Raw genomic sequence first — 6,865 nt, forward strand, 5'->3', positions numbered from 1 at the left:
CAAAAGAGGAGGAGGCCTTCAAGGAGATGGATTGATATGGTGGCTGCGATGATGGGCTCAAGTATAGCAGGGATTGTGGGGCTGGTGCGGGATCAGGCAGTGTTTCATTCTGCTGTGCATGGGGTCGCTATGAGTCAGAAATGACTCGATGACACTTAACAACAACAACAACAACAATGTTCTTACCTTGGGAATTTAAAATAAAGAAGAATTTTTTAAGCATGACTTCTTACTTACACTATTATTTAAATAAACGTTATTATATATTTACCATATTTTTACACAAATAACACACAACTTCCACATCTGTTTACCAATCATGCCTCCCCTCCACGAGGTGTTTTCATAAGTGCCACTATGCTATTTTTTTTTACATGTTTCTGTAAAAACATTAACATTGTTTGCTTATGAATATATCTCATGAGGGGAGGGTATGGTTGGCAAACAAACATAAAAGGCACACGTTATTTGCAGTAAAATATGTTTTCTCCAATCTGTTCCCACTAATGGCTATCCCACATGTTTCAGAGTAGAACTAAACACCATAGTTGTTTCAGTGGCTGTAATCTTACAGAGGGATCACTGGTGGCGTAGTGCCTATCGCATTTGACTGCTAACCAGAAGGCTGGTGGTTCAAACCCATCAGCCACTCCTCAGAAGAAAGATTAGGCAATCTGCTTCTGTAGAGATATCACCTCAGAAACCCAAGGAGGGGTTGCTATGTGTCGGAAACAACTCTATGAGAGTGAGGTGGTAATCTTACAGAAGTAGATTGCCAGGCTTTTTTTTTTTTTTTCCCGTGGCACCATTGGGTGGATTTTAACTGAAAATCTTTCAGTTTGTCGTTGACTATAAACCATTTGCATCATCCAGGGACCTACCTATATGTTTAAATTAGACACATATAATTCAGTATCTATTCTCCTTATAGATGTTAAACATTCTATTCTAGTCTTAATATTGATATCTCTTTTTATCATCTTCCTATGTGTTTTTTGTCTTCTCTGCTAATTCTATCATGGTACCCATTGTAATCTTTTACAGTGTCTTTTTTTTTTTTTTTCTTCTCTAGTGTTTTTATACCCCTAGGCTTGGGCACTTGACTGCTAGCCAGAAGGCTGGTGGTTCAAACCCACCAGGCACTTCTCGGAAGGAAGGTTGGGCAATCTACTTCCATAGTGATACTGCCTCAGCAACCCAGAGAGGGGTTGCTATGAGTCGGGGTTGACTCAACGGCATATAACGACAAAAAACAAAAGGCTTGGGGTGTAAAAACAGTACATTTCACATTTTATTTTACTGAACAGTTCTGTCACCATGGTTAAATGAACTTTACAAGAACTTACATAAGGAGAAAGGTGGGCGTCACATGGTCCATGTAAGAAGGGGTAAGCAATATTCCAGGGAGGGACAATGAGTAGATGAATTAGACTGAAGTAATATTTGTTGAAAGGAAGGAAGGGAGAAAAAGAAGGGTCAGGAAGAGGAGGCAGAGAGAGAGTAAAAGAGAGAAAATAATAAAGGATGTGACTGATTTAGAACTAGAATAAAGAATGAAGAGTTAAATCTATGCTTCATAAGCAGTGAGGAACCTGGGCATATTCATGTTTTCATTCCACAAAAATGATGTGCAGCCTTTTGGCTCTCTGAGCAGCACCATGGCGGTTGGCAAGAATAAGCGCCTTACAAAAGGTGGCAAAAAAGGAGCCAAGAAGAAAGTGGTTGATCCATTTTCTAAGAAAGACTGGTATGATGTGAAAGCACCAGCTATGTTCAATATAAGAAATATTGGGAAAACACTAGTCACAAGGACTCAAGGAACCAAAATTGCTTCTGATGGCCTAAAGGGTCGTGTCTTTGAAGTAAGCCTTGCTGATCTGCAGAACGATGAAGTTGCATTTAGAAAATTCAAGCTAATTACTGAGGATGTTCAGGGCAAAAACTGCCTCACCAACTTCCATGGCATGGATCTTACCCGTGACAAAATGTGCTCCATGGTCAAAAAATGGCAGACCATGATTGAAGCTCATGTTGATGTCAAGACAACAGATGGTTATTTGCTTCGTCTGTTCTGCGTTGGTTTTACTAAAAAAACACAACAATCAGATTCAGAAGACCTCTTATGCTCAGCACCAACAGGTCCGCCAAATCCGGAAGAAAATGATGGAAATAATGACCCGAGAGGTGCAAACAAATGACTTGAAAGAAGTGGTCAATAAATTGATTCCAGACAGCATTGGGAAGGACATAGAAAAGGCTTGCCAATCTATTTATCCTCTCCATGATGTGTTCGTTAGAAAAGTAAAAATGCTGAAGAAGCCCAAGTTTGAATTGGGAAAACTCATGGAGCTTCATGGTGAAGGTAGTAGTTCTGGAAAAGCTACAGGAGATGAGACAGGTGCTAAAGTTGAACGAGCAGATGGCTATGAACCACCAGTTCAAGAATCTGTGTAAAATTCAGACTTATTGGTGACAAATAAAAAATCTTATTTGTGAAAAAAAAAAAAAAATGATGTGCAGAATACTATTCTAGGCACCAAAGAGGTTTACCACAATGGTTTGTCACAGCATGCACTAGTTCATGCATGAGAACATAACAGAGGGGGTGTAATAGACTAATTAAATACAAATTTAATCAAGAAGATATATTGTTAAGTGAAGTAAAAGGTAACTCTGTGGCATGAAAATATTCATACCTAAGAGAACTATGTTATTTATAATTAGAAGGGGTTCCCATTTCATGGAGAAGAATGAGATGTTTTATTCTACACATGTTGAGTTGAAGATGGAACAATCTAGTTGACTTGGAAATGATGGAATTAAGCTTAGAACCAAAACTATTGTAATCATAGATGCTGTTCAGACAGCTGAAATCCTTGAAAGGTATCATAGAAAAACAAAAGTAAAAGTAAAATTATAGACAGAGTTAGAGGGCAAAATAATTACTAAAAGGAAGGAATTACTGCAGCCAAAAAAGATGGAATAATAGATCCTGAATTATCTTCTGGGATTTCAATACCCTACTCTCAATAGTTGGTAGAACTGGACAAGGATCTCAAGTAAATGATCTAATATTCTACCTTAAGAAAGTAGGAAAACAATTGCAAATTAAATGCAAAATAGGCAGAAGCAAGGAAATAGAAAATATAAGGTTAGAAACCAACAAAATATGAAAAAGGAAAACAATGATAGCAAAAGCTGGACCTTAGCTAGATTTATAAGAATAAAGAGAAAGAAAAAGAAAGAGAACACACATACAAATTACCACTATCAGAAATGAGAAATAATACTACAGATTCTACATATTTTAAAGGATAATAACATACTATTATGAAAAGCTTATGTCAATAAAACTGATCACTCAGATTAAATGGATAAAATCATTAAAACATACAAACTACTAAAGCTCACTCAATAAGAAATAGATAAGTTCATTATTCCTGTATCTATTAAAGAAACTGAATGTACAGTTAAAAAATTTTCCATAAAGGAAACTCTAGGATGAGATAGTTTCACTGGTGAATTCTATGAAACATTTAAGAAAATAGTACCAATTCTACATGAACTCTTCAAGAAAATGAAAAAAGATAGGGTATTTCCCAATTCATTTTCTGAGGTCAGCATTATCCTGATATTAAAATCAGATAATTACTAAAACAACAGAAAACTGTGGACCAATATCTCTCATGAACATGAATGCAAACATTCATAAAAACTGTAGGCAAATCTAATTCAACAAAAAACTACTACAGTATAACCAAATAGAATTTATCCCTCAAATACAAGGTTGATTAACATTTTTTCAAAAAAATCAATGTATGCCTCATATTAACAAACTAAAAAAGAAAAAATCATGGATCATCTCAATAGACCAAATTAAAAGAAAAGAAGACCAAATTCACCATCCATTCTTGATAAAAATCGTAAACTAGGAATGCAAAGGAACATGTTCAATATGAGAAAGGGCACCTATGAAAATCCTACAAATATGTTTAATGTTGAAAGACTGGGTGCTTTCCTTCTATGATCATGAATGAGGCAAGAATGTCCATTCTTACCACATTTATTCAACAGCACTCCAATGGTTCTAGTCATTGAAATAAGGCAAGAAAAAGAAGTAAAAGACATCCAGCTTGGAAAACAAGATGTAAAACTTTGCAGCTGACGTAGTCATCTATGTAGAAAATGTAATGGAATGTAGTAATTCCACATAGTAGAACTAAAGACTGATTTTGTTATGGTCACTGGTTACAGACCAATATAAAATTATCAGTTGCATTTCTATCAAAGACAAATTAGAGATTGAAATTAAAGCAATAAAATCACTTATAATAACTTCTAAAGTATGAAATATATACCTGACAAAAAATAAGCAAGAGTTTTACAAGTAATACTATGAAATATTCCTGAAAGAAATTAAAGACTACCAAAATAAATGGAGATATAAACCATATTCATTGGTGGGAAGAACTGATAGTGTTAAAATGTTAGTTCTCCCCAGATTGATTTTTGAATTCAACATAATCCCAGTATAAATCCTGTCAGTCATTTTGTAGCAACTGGGAAACTGATTCTAAAATTAATATGAAAACACAAAGCACTTATAATAGTCAAAACAATTTTGAAAAAGAAAAAAAAAATTGGAGGGCTAACATTATCTGATTTTATGGCATTATAAACCTACAGCAATCAGGACAGTTTTACTGGAGGAAAGTTAAACAAATTGATCAAAAGAAGAGAATCCAATCTAGAAATATGTACATATATGTAGAAAACTGATCTTCAGTAAAAGTGGACAAAGGAGAATCATTGAACAAATGATGCTAGAATAATTGCTTGATGATATACAAAAAGAAAAAAAAACCCACAACTTTAATCCATATCTCACACCAAAAATATATTTCTAAACTAATCGACTTGTATACTTTAAATTTAAGAAGTTTATCTTATGGCAATTTTTCCTCAATACAGTTGTTAAAGTATGAAAAAGAGAGGAGAAAATAAAGACAAGTAACAAAGTGAATAATTCTGTTAATCATCTATCTATATGTATTTTTTTGTGCAACTTAAGGGCATTATATTACTTTCTTAGGGCTGAGTATGAATGGCTTCTGCTCTAGAGTAAACTGATGTTTTCTAAATAGCAGAGATAGAATTAGATAAATAATGTTCCTAAATCCCAATGTTCATTTTGCAAGGCACAAAAATGCAAGATTTCCCTTGCAAATGTAGCAAGTTAGGAAGATTAGTACACATATCTTCACCATTAAACTCAGTGTAGAATACCTTAACCAGTTGCTGTAGAGTCATTTTGACTTTTGGTGACCTTGTGTGTGTCAGAGTAGAAATATGCTCAGTATATTTAAAATAAAACAAAGCCATATTCCTTATAATATAAACATCAACACCAAAGAGCAGTGTGGATTCATATTCCCTGAATATGAATTTCCTTCACCATTTGAACATTTAATCTGAGGTACAATTTTCATTTTGGAATTAAAATAATATATTCTAGGACTTTTTCTGTGTAGCATTCCTTTTTTCATTATATTTCTTTGATATTGTTTTGCAAGTCATTTTGCAGTCATTTCGTAGACTGTTTAGCTTAAAATTGCTGGTTTTCTGAGTGTTATACAAGGGACATAACTCATTGTTTCTAGGCCTGAAGTTGCCCAGTTTCATAGCACGCATGTTATTGTCCAGTGTTTTCTAGCTTGTTTCTGGCATGGTTACCTTCAGGCCAGTCTGATAACTTCACTAACTCAATCTTCATTCACTGCCACTTCTGTACCATTGCTGCAGGAAATAGTTTCCATTATAGACCACTAAGATACAGGTTTAGTTTAACAAGAATTTGGAACAGAGGTAGCCTGGAATATTCCTCATGCTGACACCAAATCAAAATTATAATCTTGGTTAAATTCCCACTGTGTTGTTGAAAGTGGTTTAGAAGAGTGACTAGTGTTTTTGGAATATGTTGTCATCATGACCCTCTTAGATTTCCTTTAAGGCCAAAACAGAGGAACATCTATTGGATTAAGACCTGAGATTCTTTTCTGTTAAGTGATGGAATAGCTATGTTCCAACAGCTTTAATCTTCCTGGTATCTTCTGTATACATCCCTTGCTTCAAAATATATTTCTCCAGAATATATATTTTTTAACTTAGAACTAATATTTTGAGTGAGTTCAATTTTTCTTGCCCTCAAATCTTTCCTAACACATTCTCTTCTGGCTCGATAAACTCCTCCTTTTTTTTCTATCATCTGCTTTCATTGAGAAGCCATGTATGATGCTAAAGACAGTCTCTGGAGTCAGACTGCCGTTATTCACATTGCAGTTGGTAGCTCTATAACCCTGGCCACGTTACTAATCCTCTTTGTGCCTCAGCTGATTTTTTCTTTTTTTAAATCTATGAAATGAGAATAATAAAATTACCTACTCCAGAGGTTGTTGGGAAGATTAAATGAACCTATGTAAAATCCTTTGACTAGAGCCTGGGTCATAAAAATCATGAATAAGGAAAGAGCAGGTCTCAATTTTATTTCCTAAAAGACAATCTTATAAACTGGCCAAAGTATGCATATGTCCCTGTGTATGCACATACACACAATATGAATATATGTATATATGAATAGTATATATAAGAATGTATATAAAGTATGAATTCTTCTGCCACTTGTTGTTGTTGTTGTTGTTAAGTGCCGTCGAGTCATTTAAAACTCATAGCGACCCCATGCACAGCAGAACAAAACACTGCCTGATCCCGCGCCAGCCCCACAATCCCCGCTATACTTGAGCCCATCATCGCAGCCACCATATCAATCCATCTCGTTGAAGGCCTCCCCCTCTTTCATCGACCCTCC

The 6,865-nt window shown here is 34.9% G+C and overlaps 1 protein-coding gene and 1 pseudogene across 1 annotated transcript in view; both read left to right on the top strand.

Moving 5' to 3' along the window:
* Window positions 1-6,865, top strand: part of CTNNA3 (catenin alpha 3) — a gene marked incomplete at its 3' end in the record, with an annotated part of 1,944,816 nt that overhangs the window by 1,279,625 nt on the left and 658,326 nt on the right. The window lies entirely within an intron of this gene.
* LOC103196875 lies at window positions 1,659-2,454 on the top strand (annotated as a pseudogene).

The sequence above is a fragment of the Orycteropus afer genome, unplaced genomic scaffold, assembly GCF_000298275.1.
Source record: "Orycteropus afer afer isolate SDZICR_OR568_19922 unplaced genomic scaffold, OryAfe1.0 scaffold00070, whole genome shotgun sequence".
In the NCBI taxonomy this organism is placed as follows: Eukaryota; Metazoa; Chordata; class Mammalia; order Tubulidentata; family Orycteropodidae; genus Orycteropus; species Orycteropus afer.